The sequence below is a fragment of the Gobius niger genome (assembly GCF_951799975.1).
Source record: "Gobius niger genome assembly, chromosome: 6".
NCBI classification, from domain to species: Eukaryota; Metazoa; Chordata; class Actinopteri; order Gobiiformes; family Gobiidae; genus Gobius; species Gobius niger.
This window is the reverse complement of record NC_136857.1, coordinates 18,640,193-18,657,467: the sequence shown is the minus strand read 5'-3', so window position 1 is coordinate 18,657,467 and position 17,275 is coordinate 18,640,193. Positions and strand designations below refer to the sequence as shown.

The 17,275-nt window shown below is 39.6% G+C and overlaps 1 protein-coding gene across 11 annotated transcripts in view; it reads right to left on the bottom strand.

Annotated features, from left to right (window-relative positions):
- Window positions 1-17,275, bottom strand: part of agrn (agrin) — a 325,948-nt gene that overhangs the window by 220,391 nt on the left and 88,282 nt on the right. The window lies entirely within an intron of this gene.

The following is a 17,275-nucleotide window of genomic DNA, read 5'->3' as shown; positions in this document are numbered from 1 at the left end:
AGGTCAGTCTTTGCTTTTATTGTTTATTCCCCCTGTGTCGATGCGTTTAGTAAAACCTCCAATGCAGCTAGATGCAAGGCAGTGTCTAACATGTATTATTTATGCTTTTTTTTTTTTTCTTCGGCTTTTTTGTCTCTATCTACACGCGTACACACCCCGAGACATCTTTACATAAAGGGTGCACACTCCAAGCCCGTACCCACAGTGGAATTGCATGGGCACGCACACAATTGCCTTTTCTGTCACTTGGAAGGGGAAAAGCGTAGAGAAAAATAGTCATAGTTATTATGGCAGCCTTTGTTACGTATACAAAAAGGCACATGCCGCTGCCAGCTTGCTTTATAACATGGAATGGAAACTACACTGATGATGATGGCCAGTCATTAGGAATATGAGAAACAAACGCACTGTTCTGCAAATGTGTGAATTATACTATTATTAAAGGGAAGCATAGGAGTTATTACATATCCCGATGCTCATAAAATTAGTGAAATATATTCACCGTCTAGCAGTGTTTAGCTTGGATTTACTATGTAACACATGGACAACCATAATGTGCTATTGCAACACTCAAACTCTCTCCATAATACGGTACAAATATTTATGCAAATTGTGCAATAACAATAAAATGGTAATACAACTGTGCTCTTACTGTTTCTTCATTGTCTGTTTAAGAGGCTGTAACACAATGCTAAAAACAAATAGGAAATAGAAGCTAAAAAATATTATATTTCTTTTAATTGTATGGTATGAGCTTCCTAATACAACATTAGAGTGATGTCGTGTGTGTCTTCGCGTTAGTATGCCTCCCAAACCGTTTACATTTCCACTGGCAATGCATTTGTTGTTGTTAATCATTTAGCGAAAGGAGAGTTTACATCAAGACTGCTGGTTTTCTGATGCAGTGGGATGACTTAATAAGTGGGTGGCTTGAAATACATTTACAGTAATTAAAAATCAGGCTATATGAATCACAGAATATCGTTAGCAAGCTTTTTGTGTGATTCCCGATTAATGGAAATATTGCATTTGCATTAAACTGTAAGGACTTGAGAAGCATGTCAAATATTTTGTGATCATGAGCGGGAGCAGCCAGAAGAAACCCGCCCATCTACTTTAAGAACATTGACTTTGCACACAGAAAAACATACATTACATATTGTATAGCATAGTTCTTTTCAAGGTTAGATTTTTTTCTAACAAATCACATCTATGCCTTACTGTAAGAGCAATTGGGGGCTGGGCTGCCATCAGAACATGTTTTTTTTCCCCGTCCTATTGGTAGACTGTGCTTTCTCTGAATCCAATGTATAGACTCTAATAGGGGAGGGGGGGTTCTTTCTTCTCATTGACGTCCTGCTGGGGGTCACTGGTTCAGCACAAGCCCCGCCCCCCCTGCATTTCTATACCCCAGACAGACCACCACCTCCTCACTGCTCTCTTGAGCAACAAAACCTGATTGATCGACTGACTGGAAAGTAGAAAGCCTAACATCTGCTGGCGTTTCCCTTTTGTCTCATTTGTCCACTTTCATCTCTATCTGGAGCGACATGGAGGAATGCATGGTTCACTCAGGGGTTAAAACAATTACGATCCACTGTCTACTGTTTCCATACAGGTGGGTGATTTAAGGATATGAAGTGCATTGGACAACAATATTTAATTTCCTATAAGCAGATGAAGTTGAAATTAAAGCAGTACTAAGTAACTTGTTTACCTTAATACATTTTTTTTGTAGTCCCTCTGGGGGTAAAACACGTGTTTGTTTTACAAGTGTGTTACAGGTCAAAAAAACACAATTGCAACTTCCCTGCAGCGGGTCGGAGGCCCAATAATAGAATCAGGAAGAAGAAGCTAGCAGGCTAACGGGCAACGCAAACTGCGGGCTAGCGCCACTTAAACAGTATTTACAGCCAAGTTTGAGTGAAAAAAAATGATCTCCATTGTGTAATTGGATGTACTGTACAATATCCCTCTCTTCCTTTGTCTTTTCTGTCAGCGTAGTATTCACTCTCACGAACAATTAATGAGTAAAAAAACGCACCATGCTACGACACCTGCAGTGGCACTTATGGCCTCTAGGGGCATGAGTTACCAAGTACTGTTTTAATGTTTTTTAGATCTTGTTTGGTAGTTTCCAGTAGTGATTAATGGGAAATAGCAGAAAGAGAAAAGAAAAACAAATAATGAACGATGTCCTTGAGCCACATATCTGTATGTACACAAAAAACATTTGACATTGACCATTAATACAGTGGTTGTGCAAGATGCAGTATAGTAAAAGATTTGTTATCCTAGATTTTTATAATATTCATTTAGTTGATCATATGGGTGCATCATTAGTTTTGTGTTTTTAAAAAAAACGTTTGCATCTCAGCAAAATATAAAAAAGACAAGTAAGAAATTCATTATAGCTTTCAAAATCTACATGCAACTAATTTCCTCAAGCAGTGTGCCTGTGGTCATGTTCCAGGGCCGAGTGTCAAGCTCCTCCACAAGAGGGTACTAAAGAGTCAGCCACCTTCTGCCACAGCTTCGACCCGAATCAACTCTCCCATGCACATCAAAGACTGTCTGCTTTGATCCATAGTTAATGCCACAAGTATCGCACAAGGTTAACATCTCTCTCCGCCGCCTTTGAAATGGCAATTTCCATTAGGCAGCCAAAGCAGCGTCTCTCTGGTTAATGGGCTGGCAGCGGCAGAACATCAGCACGTGCGCACACGCCGCTCCTCAGTATGCACAAAGTGAGAAATTTGTCGAGTTCATTTGGCCAATTGGCAATGATGCTTCAATCAAGGTATGTGCCTGTGTGTTCGGTTCCCTCCGAGCGCCCCACGCGGTCTTCTGCCTGGCTGCTTCTGTTCTAATTGATTGGCGACAAAAGGAGACATTGTTGATGGCTTTTGTGCATAATTGTTGCTCCGAAAGGTCATTATGAGAAAACATACTGCATGGATGACAAATTAAGCAAAAAAAATAAAAACACACAAGGTTAAAGTTGCTGTTGCATTGTGAAGTAAATGTACTGGAAGTTATGAGGTTTTATGTGGACTATAATAGCTTTAAAATGGCAAGCTTAATGCAGTGTAAATAGCCAACGCAACCTCACAGTCTGTATCCATAAGACTGTAAATCATAATTATTAAAGGAACAGGCCACCGTTTTTCCATACTGAGACATGTTCTTACCTGGTCGCTTCTAACTTCACCCCGTTTGGAGCTCTAGGAACATACTGGGAGAGGCCAAATGCTAACAACATCTTTGGTCGTTTTTCGTGACTGAGCGCACGCACAAAGACCAGACAGGTACGTATCAACTCATCTAAGCCCAGGTAAGAACATATAACAGTATGGAAAAATGGTGTCCTGTTCCTTTAACATTTTTTCCTCATGAACAAATATGACTGCCTCTACACATTACGGTACCTTTATTCCAATTGGTCAGAAAAACAGATTATCACCTTGGTCAGATATCTCCAGCGAGAGACCAGAAAGTTCATTCGTTCTGCGGCGCTGTCTCATTAAAGTTGACCTTTGAGCTTTGCAAAGAAACTACGAAATTATTCTCACTCTGCTGTGGCTTTGTAAACTTGGATCATTGACATTTTTGTGACACAAAAGACTCTGGAATATTTTAGAGATAGTTTTTTTTTGTTTTTTTTACCACAACAAAGAACGCCAGTCACACAGTATTTGATGCCATCACTAGTTTGAAAATGATCAAAATGTGATTGGACTGACAGGATTTTTGACAGCCTGAAAAAGCTGCTCTTCCCTTCCAATCAACACCAATCATGCCATGTGTGAAAAATTTGTTTTTGCACAGATCTGTGTCTAAACAGAGACATAACAGCTTTTTGAGCTTTTTTTTTCCAAATCGCCTGTTGCCAAATAGACCATTAGCACCAGAGCATCAGCTTGGCTTTACTAATGCCATTAAAGATCATTCTATCTCAGTGTCCATAGTGAATGAGGGTAATAATGGTGTTGATGAAAAGAAAAAAAGTCATCTCAAATTCAAAATGGATTTGGTAATCGCTGGCACTGCAGTCTACTGCTGTGTACTGGCCCACTCCACTCTTGAGTGCGCCACATTCACAAGATAATGTGCTGTGTGATTTGTTGTATTACGCTTAATTTGTTTGGTAGATGTGCAGGTAGAATTATAATGAAAAACACGGAAATGCGGCCCAGTCTATAAACAACATCATAATAAATTGCACTGGCAGCAGTTTGCTGTTGTTATTCCTTTGTGGACTACTAATAAAAAATACACTCAGAATTCAAGGTTTGAAGACAGGCATGTACCTAATAATACTATTTATTTGTAACAATTAATAACTGTTTCTGTGTTTGTGGGATGTACAGTATGAATGAAAAAACTTTAATTTCCTCCCAAAATCACATTCAAGAACTTGCATCGCTGATCTTCTGGCTTTTAGTCTACAATACTCAAGCAATAACTTTCACATTCAATTTTTATTATGGCTCCAAGTGAAAAACTAAAGAGAATAGGGATTTACAACCGAGGCTAACGGACCAGTTGGAAGTAAAAGTAGTCGTCTCAATATGAGCCAAAAGACACTTTCCCAGAGCCAAAGCCTGCCTCTTGTTGAAGTTTGTTTAGTCTCAAAACATCAGCCATTTATGTCAAGAAATGTCCAGCTCAATCAATCAATCAATCAATCAATCAATCAATCAATCAATCAATGGTTTTGTACAGCCCAATATCACAACAGGAGTTGCCTCACAGGGCTGTGCCAAACATTAAAGCAATAAAACAGAACAGTAAACAAGACAATGGAAAGTTCAGGCAAATAAAGTATCCAGGCACACTTATATCAAACTCGGAATTATTAGTACTTGTTTATCTTGAACTTCCCCTTAAAGGTACACTATGTAACTTTTTATGTGGAGAAAAAAAAAGACTTGATATTTGTGTGTATTTTACTTTAAGTGACTCATTGGCATTATGGGTGTAGCATGGCACCTTTGCATTCCCTCACAGTGGCCTTTATGACGCTCCAGAATCAATTGTTTTTGAGTTTCTGGCGAGAAACTCAAAAACGAAAAGAAAGTTGTAATTATTTATTTTGCATTCATTGTTTTAGGACCAATGCTTTCACACTGAGGACTAACTGCAATCTATGTGATAAAAAGGCAGAGCGACCAGATGTAAAATGCACTCTTGACCGTGCTTCTATTAAACAACACAAGCCCATTTGTACAATATCAACTAAAGCGCTGAAATGATACTGGACACGAGTATAGGCCATGTCTGGTTCTTCATGTGCATCGAGGCGTGCCGTGCGCCTGGTGGACCATTGCAGTGACATCCTACAGCAGCAGGTGGGACAATCTTCTCACCAGCACATTAACTGCAATCAGCGCCAAGTCCATACTCCAATGCGCAGTCCAACAGCCTCCCAGACATCCCCCGTCATTATAGGTCACGACTTTCACAGCTGTGCACGCAATTGCCATTAACCTTTTGATTATCTGGGGGCACTGGCGAAAAGAGTGGGGGCGGGTTTTCAAAAACATTAGTCGACGTCTTGAAAATATCTGAGAAACAGCTCTGAAAAACCAACAAGTGAATTTGGTCCGGGTCCAGACAGAGAGCAGGGCGTGGTGTTTTCAAATGTGAGACCAGATTGTAACAAGATGCTTGGACATGTCTCCCACAGACAGCGTTTATCAGATCTCGCATAATAGCGGCAGGCAAGTGTGAATTTAAGAAGCCGTTCCCGTCTTCAAGGTGAGAATGAGTTGTGCAGACTTGTTATTTGAGGACATTATTATATTCGTTTTTGTGAAGAAAGTGTCAGTCTGTGGCTTAATGTAAAACTCAAAATAGGACAGGAAAGCTGTAAAGGGTGGCAGAATGGGATAGAAGGGGAAAACATATTAGAAATAAGTTTCAAGTTTGTTAAATTGCAAACTTCCAAAGTTTGCCATTTTCAAAGTGATTACCCGAGGAGGAATGCACTTGAGGGCAGACAGATTTTTGGAAGAAAAATTATACCAAGTTGCCTTTTGGTTGGATCCAAACCATTTTTGGGAGACAGGACGAAGCCAGGCATACGATCGTTATGGTGTTCAATCATTGCCATATGGTTGAAGGCTTCTTACGTGGGCTCACTCACTTCATTGCTAATCCCATGAGGCTTTGTTATTGAGTGTAAAACTACAATCACATCTACAAATTTACCACTACAACTGCCAAATAAAAAATAGGTATACTGCATTTCTTGGCTGCACTGGTGTAAAAACATTGGCAACCTTAATGAAAGTGTGAGACTTTTAATTGAAAAACAAGATCTTCGGCAATTAGACTAGAAATCCTTTTAACAAGTTACAGAAATCACTGCCAGCTATACCAGTGTCACTGTAAGTTCACCAGCTTATTTTAGCTTGGCATGTTTCATAACTCCTGTTCCTAAATATTTCACAACTACCGTAAGCCTCGTTGATAATATACTAGTATATTTAGACATGATTTACCCCTTGAACTTGAATGCTAGCCTTACTTTCAACCCATCCAACTGACTTATTTCTGCCTATCAGCACCAGCAGCCTACCACTTCGCCTTTTAAAAACTGTTACTAATATGCTAATGCAACACTTGATCATTCATCTCATGCCAACAGAAGGCCGTGCATGTTTAGAGGAGTGAAGAGTGGGCATCAAAGTCCGAGTGGTGCTTTGATGACAGTCCTATTTGTGTCCGCCGAATGATGATATCGTTGTGCAAGCCTGATGTAAGTGTGACTGCCAGAGTTCCCACACGGAGCAGCAGTAGCACACTGTGAGTCATAATGATAACGGCGCCTGTCGGTTCTGGCACTGTGTGAGGATGACACATAAAGTAGTTATTGATGAACTTACGGGTGCTAAACGTATAGATGGAAAGGATGTTTTATGTCTGTCTAGATGGGGTATGTTACATTAAGGAAAAACTTTGTGCTATACTATATTCTGTTTGGATACTCCAATAGTTCCGCTCCAAAAATGCAAAAGAGTTTAATTGTTTGTTCTTCGCCCAATTATGCCTGTTTTTCCTTCAGGAGTACCAGTTTCTCTCATCAACCTAAACTATCCACAAAACTATAACTGCACTTAGCGCACAGTACCTGACTGAAATACTGTACATATCCAAGAGTGATATATATCAGATTTCTTACATTTCATTTGTAACCCCTAACCCCCACCTGACCCGAGCACGTTTTCTCCAGTTCGGCTTTACCCAAATCTAAAAACCTCTTGAAAAAAGTGTCAAAACAGCAACAAAAAAAATTGATGATGTAAACGCAACTAAAAATGGACCCCAAAAAAAAAGCAACAAAATGGCGGCAAAGGCGTGCAGGAAAAGCAACAATGACACGCTAACAACAGCAAGAAAAACACGACTAAAAAGTGATAAAAAATAAAATAACGATGAAAAAAGTTAAGGCAAAGCACATACATAAAAACATCAAGACATAGGAAATACACAGTACACCAGGGCAGGTGTTTTTTGAAGTTTTTCTTGGGGACTGGAAGGACGACCCGCCATTTACCGGGGGGTGGGGCTGAGGAAACGTGTTGAGGCAGATGCAGAACAACGGGGGCGTGGTTAGGGGGGGTATGTATGTGCAGTTGTTAATAATCTGAAAGTCAGTGTTATGCAAAATATGAGCGAAGGAGCTCAGTCCTTACTCCGGCTATTGCTCTCCAGTCAAGAAGCTTCTAGATTTGGGTAAAAATGAACTGGAGAAAATGTGTTTAAGGGTGCGGTTAAGTGTAATAGGTCCTCTTCATTGAGTTTTTGGGCTTAGATATAAACCGACAAGACTTCTTTTCAAAAAGTAGTAGTACTATGAATTGGGTAGTCAAAATTTATGATCAACATTTGCACCTAGTTCAGACACTACTTTTTTAAAACCCTAGCTACAATGGAAAACACCTCAATCACCATTGGAAAAAACAATCATAATGCCACAAAATCAAGACTTTGTTCAAATAAATAGATTAATTTTCTAATATATTATGTTTTTCAAGTATTTATAATCAATTTGAGTAAAGTATTTCCAAATGTTTCTCTCTTGGCTGTCAGCTGATGGCAGCCTGGATGAGTGTGTTTTGGTCCTTTTCTGCCCATATTTTCCAACCACTACTATCTCCATCCCACGCCTCTCATATCCACATACAGTTGGCCCGACTCTCAGCACGGCATTAGCCTTGGGCCTGCTCCCTGACCTGTCCATGGCTTGTCTGCCCATCACAAATTCAAAATGGCCACGGTCTCAGCTCCGGAGCCAGCTTTAGCCTCGGGGTGGATGTTGCCGAGCTTGCCTGACCGCCCACCATCCTACCAAACATACTCCTTCCCTTCTTCAGTCCCGCTCTAAATGAAGACCCACTCATTCAGCTCTGAGTAACTACTTATTAGCAGCAAATGATTTCCTAGGCAGCCCCTATGCACATCGCCACCCACCACTATAACGAGTACAGGATGTAATATTGTCCGTGCCTTGCTTTCTCATCAAGTTTATTTAGCCCTTCAGCTCGCATAGTTCTTCTCTAACAGCCATGCTGATTATTATTTCAATGGACAGGCAGAAAAATACAGACAGAGAAATGATGGAGGTGACACACAAGATGCACAATAACAAGATGTGGGTAGACTACGGGATTTTTGTTTTTCATGAGCAATGTTAACGTGTCTTGGAAATTTGCATTGTGAAATTAAATTCGAGGCCTCTTGTTTGTCAGCAGATAAAGCTTAAAGAGATATTTGACATCAATTTTTAGTTTTATGGGTACTTTTTGTCAAATCATAGTTATTAGAAAATTGGAGAATGGAAGAGATTTCAATTCAGCCTTGAATCTGTCAAAAACATTCAACTTGGAATGAAGTTTTATCATTTGGAATACATAATCACAGAGCTTGTGTGGAAGACAAAACATTAAGGGGGGCTACCTGTTTCTAATGTACCCCATAAACAACTAATTGGCAAAAAAGACGAAAACATTTCAATGAAAGCATCTTAATGATTTCCTCTGCAGTGATATGCTATCTACTCATACATGACAAAAGGATATTCTCCCAAATGCTTATCTTGTAGAGCTTTATGACACATTTCTGGGTTCAAAATAAATGTATTTTGCACTTAATGGTTAATAACACTAATCAGTACTAGGGATGTCAAGAGTAATCAGCATTACAATTATCACGGTTATAAAAGCTCACGGTAGGTTAATCGTAAGAATTTCAGGCCCCACGTAAACGGCTGCTACGTCTCATGTGCCTATTTGTGCGCTCTGAAGAAAGACAGGAAGGCTGAAGAAAGAGCGTCCAGTGTTAAATCCAAACCAAAACGCATGAAGTCAGCAGCAGCTTCAATAATCCAATGTGCAGACAGTAAATCTTATCTATTTTTGCCAAAGGAAGAGTCCCAAAAGAACAGATGCGTTTGTTATGTCGCGGTACAAGTGAGATTGAATCTGTGTGAGCGCATATGGAAATCAGCTGATGGTTAGTTAATTCATGACACATAGATCAGAGAGAGAGAGATATCTTCTGAAAACATTCCCATCCATTTGCTTCCTTTAGATATGGCAAATAATAATATGAAGATAACAGATACCACAGGCTAAATGTTCAATAGGTTTTCAATTAAAACAACCGTTCAATAAATATCAAAATGAACATGTAATGCCTGGTTTCTTTTTTGTGAACATTTATATATGACTGTAAAGGATTTGTGAAATTATCTGTATTTTCTCCCTTAATTTTCGATCATTGTGAATAATAGTGAAATAAAATTTTCCTCACAATAATAATGACTCAGAAATAGAGATGCACCGATCCAGCTTTTTTGATACCGATACCGGGGTTTGAACAACTGCTGATATCCGATATTTACCGATGCCAAGAGACTTTTTTAAAAGTGGCTTTGTCTGAGTGAAAAAAATAACTGACTCTTCTCCATTGTAAGATAAATAAAGTCATATTTTACAGTCATGTTACAGATCAATTACCAAGTATTGATATCCTTGGGTATATATTTAGGTTGCATTAATATTAACAACTCACATTAAGTGATCTGATCATTAAAAATGTGTTGCATCAGTTAACACTTAACACCGGTTTTATTTTATAAGGCTACTTAAGGTATTTCTATCATAGTTTCTGACAAAGCCTTGATTAGTTTTCGTTAGCATTAGCATGCACCCGCTAGCTTTAACGTACTATTGTTAATCGCAGAATTTTGTGCTGCAAAAATACATTTGCGGAGGTTAAAACTAACTCAGCGGTTGAATTCTCCAGATTCTTAGCTATACAATGACATACAGCACGCCCATATTCACTTAGATTTAGGTGGTAAGGTTGTGTTTTTAAGGCGTTGATAGCCAAAACTAATATCAGTTCAGTATCGGATATTTGTAGCCGATAATCGATATATTTTTTTCAGTATCGGCTCCGATATCCAATACCAGTATCGGATCGGTGCATCCCTATTTAGAATCGTGACATCCCTAGTCAGTAATAGTGCTTGTGGGGAGAGAAGTGTACCATGTGGCAGGCATATGCAGCACTGATTCAGGGAGCAGGGAGTTGGGAGATGGTGTGAGGTGTGGTTGGCCCTGACAGGCTCCTGTAGTGAAGGAGAGGCTGGGAGTGCTGAAGGATGATACAGATGTCTGGTTATGGCCAAGCACGCCATCTGCCATTGGGACAGATCCAAGCGACACTGTGCCCTGTCCCAACGGTGGGGAGGGGAGAGAGCAGCAGGACACTGGTGATGACCACTCATTACCACCAGGGAGACAGCCTTTCGACATGGCATCACTCCAGGGCCTCGTATATGTAAGCAGGCGCAGAAAATGAAAACTGTATGAGTCGTCATGAACCGAGCGGCTTTCTAAGCAGTTCTCCTTCTACCAAGACACTTCCTGCTCCCATGTTCATATCCAATTACAGTGCTGAAGCCTAGTTTTCAGTCGGGGTAATTGGCCCACGTGCTTTGTGCGTGACATAGATACAATAAAGCAAATGGAAGTCAATATTTAAAACCCTGACAGCTATGATTGACTATCTTTAAACCAACTAATCCACCCATACTAATTTCTGTTTTTAAAAGTTGACAAAGCAAGATTAAGCTGTTATTTATGCTCCACACGGAGGCCTAATGACTTGTCTTTTTAGTATGTGCCCAAAGTAACCAAGTCATAAATAATATTGTACATTGCATAAACATAACAAGCTTCCTGATATAAATAATAACTTCCCAACTCCCCATACAGCTGTTCTAAATAAGAATCTCATTGACTGCCAATCTTCTTGTCAGTCCTGAAAAAAGGAGAAAAAAAAGCATACAGTCCATATTGTCTTCTTACTATATCTTCTGCATAAATCTCCAGACTTGTATGTAATGATGTACTATTTTGGTACAAATGCGTATCTCGAGCAGCCGTGAGTAGGAGAAAGAACAGTGCAGTCCGGACGATTAGCTCGAGGCCATGTGAAGGACTCAGGGCTTCGTGGTAATTTAAAAGCTAACAATGCTAAAGCCACGGGGATATGCTGCTGCCCACATTGGACCAGAGCCAGAGCGGAAAACTCCAACTCTTCTCACGGATGAAATGAACTATATAGTATGCACAATGGTTATAGAGGCGCACATTTTTTTTTGCCTGATTTAATAAGAAATACTGGTATTTGGGTTTAGACCTCTTAAATGTGTGCCCTTTGTGCCAATAAATGTGCCATGTAAAGCTATAGGTCATTCTCAAGTATCAACATAGAGCTTTTTAGTTGTCAAATCACTTCTGTGGCAGTAACAGCACCTGATTTGGAGTTTGGAGAAGTAAAGTTTTAGTTTGTTTATTAAAAGGAACCTCAACGGCTTAATCAAAGGTATCTGTGTTTAAAAATCCTATTAGTAAAAGCAACAAATGTTTTGATATTAATGTTGTGCGAGGGAAGGATTTCAATAACGACTAAATATATTTATAATATCGTGTAGCCTGTTTAAAACTCAAGGTAGACTGACCTCCTCATCTTGTTTTTCTTTAACACATGCATAATTTATTTTGTTCTAGGCATTGTGGCATTACACTTCTACACACGGCAAGATCAAAGCCAGTGGTGACAACCTACTGTTCTGAGACACTTCATATGCCCTTACAGTAATGAAATCTCCACATCTCTGTTTCTCCTGGCTCTGGCAGTCGCTGGAAGCTGGCAGCACTTCTACTTGGATCTGCTTGCATTTAGGGCAAACTAGGAATATTGGCAAGCCTCTTATTCCAACAATACATATGCCAATTCAGAAGGCAAATTGTTCTAAATTCTCTTTCATTTTGTTTAAGTTGCCAGGGTAAGTAATTGTCGCTGGTTTTGCAAAGGAGTCTATGTTGACGGGGAGGCCTAATGAAAATATTCCTACAATGAAACAGTGGGATGGCGTTGTTCACAGACAGGAAAACAAAATGACCCGCTTTATGCAGAGCATCGCAATGGATCCGGAGGATTTCTGTTTTTTCAGATCAGAATCAAAAGCTGATAATGACACGTGTAAATATGCCCATGACTACACAGGGTATCAGCCACCAGGTGTGAATGGGAAAAGAGATGGAAAATCTAAATAGAAAATACAGACGTATTAGATAAAGTGCATGGGCTATTATCTGTTTGTCTTTTCTTTTCTTTGCATCTAGTTACTAAGATTTACTCTGTGCCACCAAGACAGGGTTGAAGCCTTTAAATAATCCGGATGATTGGTGTATTTCCTGTGGAGGAAGGACAATTCAATATCAAGATTTAGTGTCTATTTGCCCAACAGTAGAAGACATTATAAATAACGCGTAGTAGAAAATCAATCAGGTTCCATTCTCATTCCAGCACTTATAGGCGATTTCGGCTAAGTGTAACCAATCACACAGAGTGGCAGGTGGGACAATGTCCAAGAACACAGACTGCGGGCTACTGAAAGGCAGGACAAATCAGGCTTTATTGGAGTGCTAGCCAAAGACATTAAGGTAATTACTCCAAGAATGTGGGATGCTCACACTGGAGTGGGGTGGCCAACGAATGACCAAGACAGATACTGTACATCGTGTGGTGTATATGGAGGCCTCGTGGGGAAGCTAAACAAAAAAAAGAAAAAAAAAAGTGGTGAGATGAATGTATGATATCTCATGCGGGAAATTAAGCCTACTAAATGAACGATTGGTGGATACAAAACCATGCATTTCTTCTGGTCTTAAAAGGCAGAAAGAAAGGAGGCAATAGTTCGACTTGCGTTGCTACGTTGGAGCAATGAGCAACAGCATTACTGCGACTTTGCTGTCCAACTCTTTCTATTGTCTGCTGCCTCAGGAAGCTTTAATGGATACTGTGGGACTGGTTTGTGGCTGGGTTAGTGGAGCTGCTGTCATAGGTTACTCACTATAGCACGAGGTCGTGAGGGAGAACCATTACAAGCGTGAATTGTTGCCAAACATCCCATAATACCCCTCACTGTCCTGGCTGTCAGACACTATTCGAGCTGCTTCCTATTCTCTGCAGCAATGACAGCCAAAGACATACACTTTTGCAGTTAGTAATGACTTGGCATTCGAAGCCATCATAGGAAAAAAAATGTAGCAAAAAATGTATCCTTCAAATGCCATGAGGCGCCCGGGGGATAGTGCAATGGACTGCTAAAATATACAGCCACAGAGACAAGGCAGTAAATCGGATGGTTATTCACGATTCCTTATTCAAAAGTGTCCTCGCGAGTGTCTTGAGACCTTTCCTCACCTGCTGATATTGAATCATAGCTTTAAATAGAAAACATTACATGCAGTGTTTTACAATCAACCCATGAGTGAGGTCCCATTACGGAGCAGGATCTTTGACCCCAGCATTAACAAGACGGACAAAAGAGAAGCCTCCACAGAGATCAATAAAGTATAATTCCATCAGTCCATTTGACACAGGGCGAGGGCAGGAAAACCTCAGGCTGTCATTCTGATTGAAGTGCCCGCCCCTGCGATGTTAGTGCGTCGGTGAACAAAACACAAAAATAATACTTTAACAAGATAGGTCGCCGGATTTATTCAAGGAAACCATTATAGAAGATTGTTCACCTTGTGTTTTCCCTGCTCCTCTAATTTACGCTTGTTTTATATAGGAAAGAAAGAAAGAAAGAAAGAAAGAAAGAAAGAAAGAAAGAAAGAAAGAAAGAAAGAAAGAAAGAAAGAAAGAAAGAAAGAAAGAAAGAAAGAAAGAAAGAAAGAAAGAAAGAAAGAAAAAATAAGGAAAGAAACAAACAAACAAAGAAAACATTAAACCTCTCCCTTACATTTTATGAACAATAGTTTTGGCATTGTGAACACACTTGTCCCGAATCCACTTTAAACCTTGTACTTTACATCTCTATGCCGTTTTCATTTTGCTGCCCAGTCCAAAGATTCCCAGTGGCCCAATATAGCTGAGAGATTGAGCTCTAGACTGTGACCATATATTACCCTAGGGGGCTGTACTGGGACACAATTCCACTACATTTTAGGAGCACCAATGCACTTGCAAATAATCCCTCTCAATTTGTCTGCTCAATAAGTTCTCTGGCTTTCACTTAATCAGCCTTTTGCTAACGACAAAGGGGGTTATTGATTCCTTTCAAAAGAAAATTTAATTCGCAGCTTTCCTGGATCTGGTGCTGTCTCCAATGTAAGGCGAGGACAATACAGATGAACTGACAGCAGGTGGCTGCGTACCAATGAATGCAATGACAAAAAGCACGATTTTACATGGTTTGTGATGGCTAAAGGAGGCCATTTCGGGCTGTGACAACCAATGTACCGAATGTAGAGACACAGAAGCTTGTGTCTTGACTGTTGGTAAACTTGAGAAGACCTGAATTTAAGATAAGTGCAAGCAGTGTCAGGCGCAGGTGGATATGAAATGCTTGGTTTGTTTGTTTATTTGTGTATAAGGCACTAAACTATATTGAAGTTGAAAGAATCTTGGCAGTTCATTTATACAGGATCAGACAGGTGCTAAATATATATATATATATATATATATATATATATATATATATATATATATATATATATATATATATATATATGTCTTGAGATGTTCCTCCAATATTTCCACACAGAGTTCTTTGTTCATGATGTCATCTATTTTGTGAAGTGCACCAGTCCCTCCCGCAGCTAAACAACCCCACAGCATGATGCTGCCACCCCCGTCCCCGTATTTCACAGTTGGGATGGTGTTCTCAGGCCTGCTAGATTCCCCCTTATCCTCCAAAAGAAATAATGGTCATTATGTCCAAAAAAATGTAGTGACACCACAGGATATGTCTCCAAAAATGTAAGTCTTTATCCGTGCATTTGCTAACTCCAACCTTTCTTTTGGAGTAAGGGCTTCTTCCTCTCTCTCACTCTTACCAGGCTCAGCATCTTCACCAGGTCTTTTGCCTTTGTTCTTGGGTTGATAGTCACATTTTAGACCACAGCACATTCATCTCTGGGACACAGAACCCGCCTTCTTTTTTTTTATACTTGCAAATACTTGTTTGAACCAAAGAACCTGGCACCATTAAGTGTCTTCAAATTGCACCCAAGACTTGTGCTTCCAAGGTCATGACATCGCCATCTGGGCTTTCCCAATTTGTATAAAGGTATAGTAATCTTAGTGTATGTAAATTTCTGACTTTGTAAAAAGTAACTAAATTAATTCTAATTCTAATTCTTTCTCATTCTTCTGGCATTTAGCAAATAGAGATAATTTAGAAATTTCTAATTGACCTAAACAAGGAAAAGTTAATTCTGTTTTCATGTCAGACATTGATTAAAAAGAAATAAAAAACAAAAAACAAAAATGTCTTTTGTATAGTGTAAACATCTGGTTCCCAATGTAGCTATTTGTGGGCATGTTGCACCTAAATTATCATTTGAAAGGACCCCAAATCTTTTATGTATATGAGAGAATTAAACAATGCATAAATAACTCTGCTGCTGATCGACTTTTGTACATGCTACTTGTTTTGCAGATGAATAAACACATTTTTTAATGAAGTGTGTGTTTTTAATTTATCAATTGACATGTATTGCATGTATTCATTATCATTTCAGAGTTAACCATCTATCTTGGGTTTGTCAGAAGGGGCAGAGGGGTGGGGTCTGAGGGAGGAGTCTATATTTTGGCAAAGAGCAACTGAAGTGCATGACAATGATGAGCTTGGCATGTCGCCAAGGCAACCAGATCCCTCATCCATTATTTATGTGTGTAACAAACTGATAAACGAGGTAAATGAAGGAGAACCGCAGCGGCAGAGATTGGCGAAAGAGACATTTTAGAGTCCGGAAGCAGCAACAGGACATCCTGAAGAGAATATTAATCTATTGGGAAAACAATCGGGTCTGGACACACGGTCAAAGAAAGGCATAAACTCCTTCACAAGAGAAATGTGGAGAAAGTCTTATTAGACGACAGTTAGACAAAGATAAAACACAGTCCTGATAAAGCTGTGACATTGTAAAATGCAAAAATAATGTAAAAGAGGGTTAAGTATGCCGCTTTCTTGTATATTTATAAAATGATAATTATCATCAATTATCACTTTTTTGTGAAATAAAATATACATGTATTAAATTATCTAATATGTGTTTAGCGGATGTGCAGTTAAAATTCCAGAAATGGGTTGACATGTGTATCGGTGCAGCATCTGCAGTGGTACAGTCGCTTATCGGACTGTTGTGGTGAAGAAGGAGCTGAGGCGAAAGGCAAAGCTCTCGATTTGAGGGTCGATATGTTCCTACTCTCACCTATGGTCATGAGATCTGTCTCGTGGCCGAAAGGACAAGGTCGCTAATGCAAGCGGTCGAAATAAGTGTCCTATGCAGGGTGGCTGAGTGAACCATAGAGATGAGGAGCCGAGAGGAGCTCGGAGGAGATGGGCGAGGTGTTCCTGGCACAATTCACTGGAAGTAGCCCTCAGGTAAGACCTAGGACAAGCTGGAGCGACTACATCTCTTAGCTGGCGTGGAACTGCTGCCGCTGTGACCTGACCCCAGACAAAGTGAAGATGGATGGATGGACAGATGGACTGTAACACATGTGTTTGTATTCATTTGAGATCTTATGTAAGCCATATTGACTTAGGTGCTATGTTTTGTATCCCCAAATAATGTTCAGAAAAGAAAAAAAAAGTCATTGCAAAAATGTTGCAATTATGATAATTTATTACACGATTTTAAATTATGAATTAAATATGTTTTTAGGTACAGTA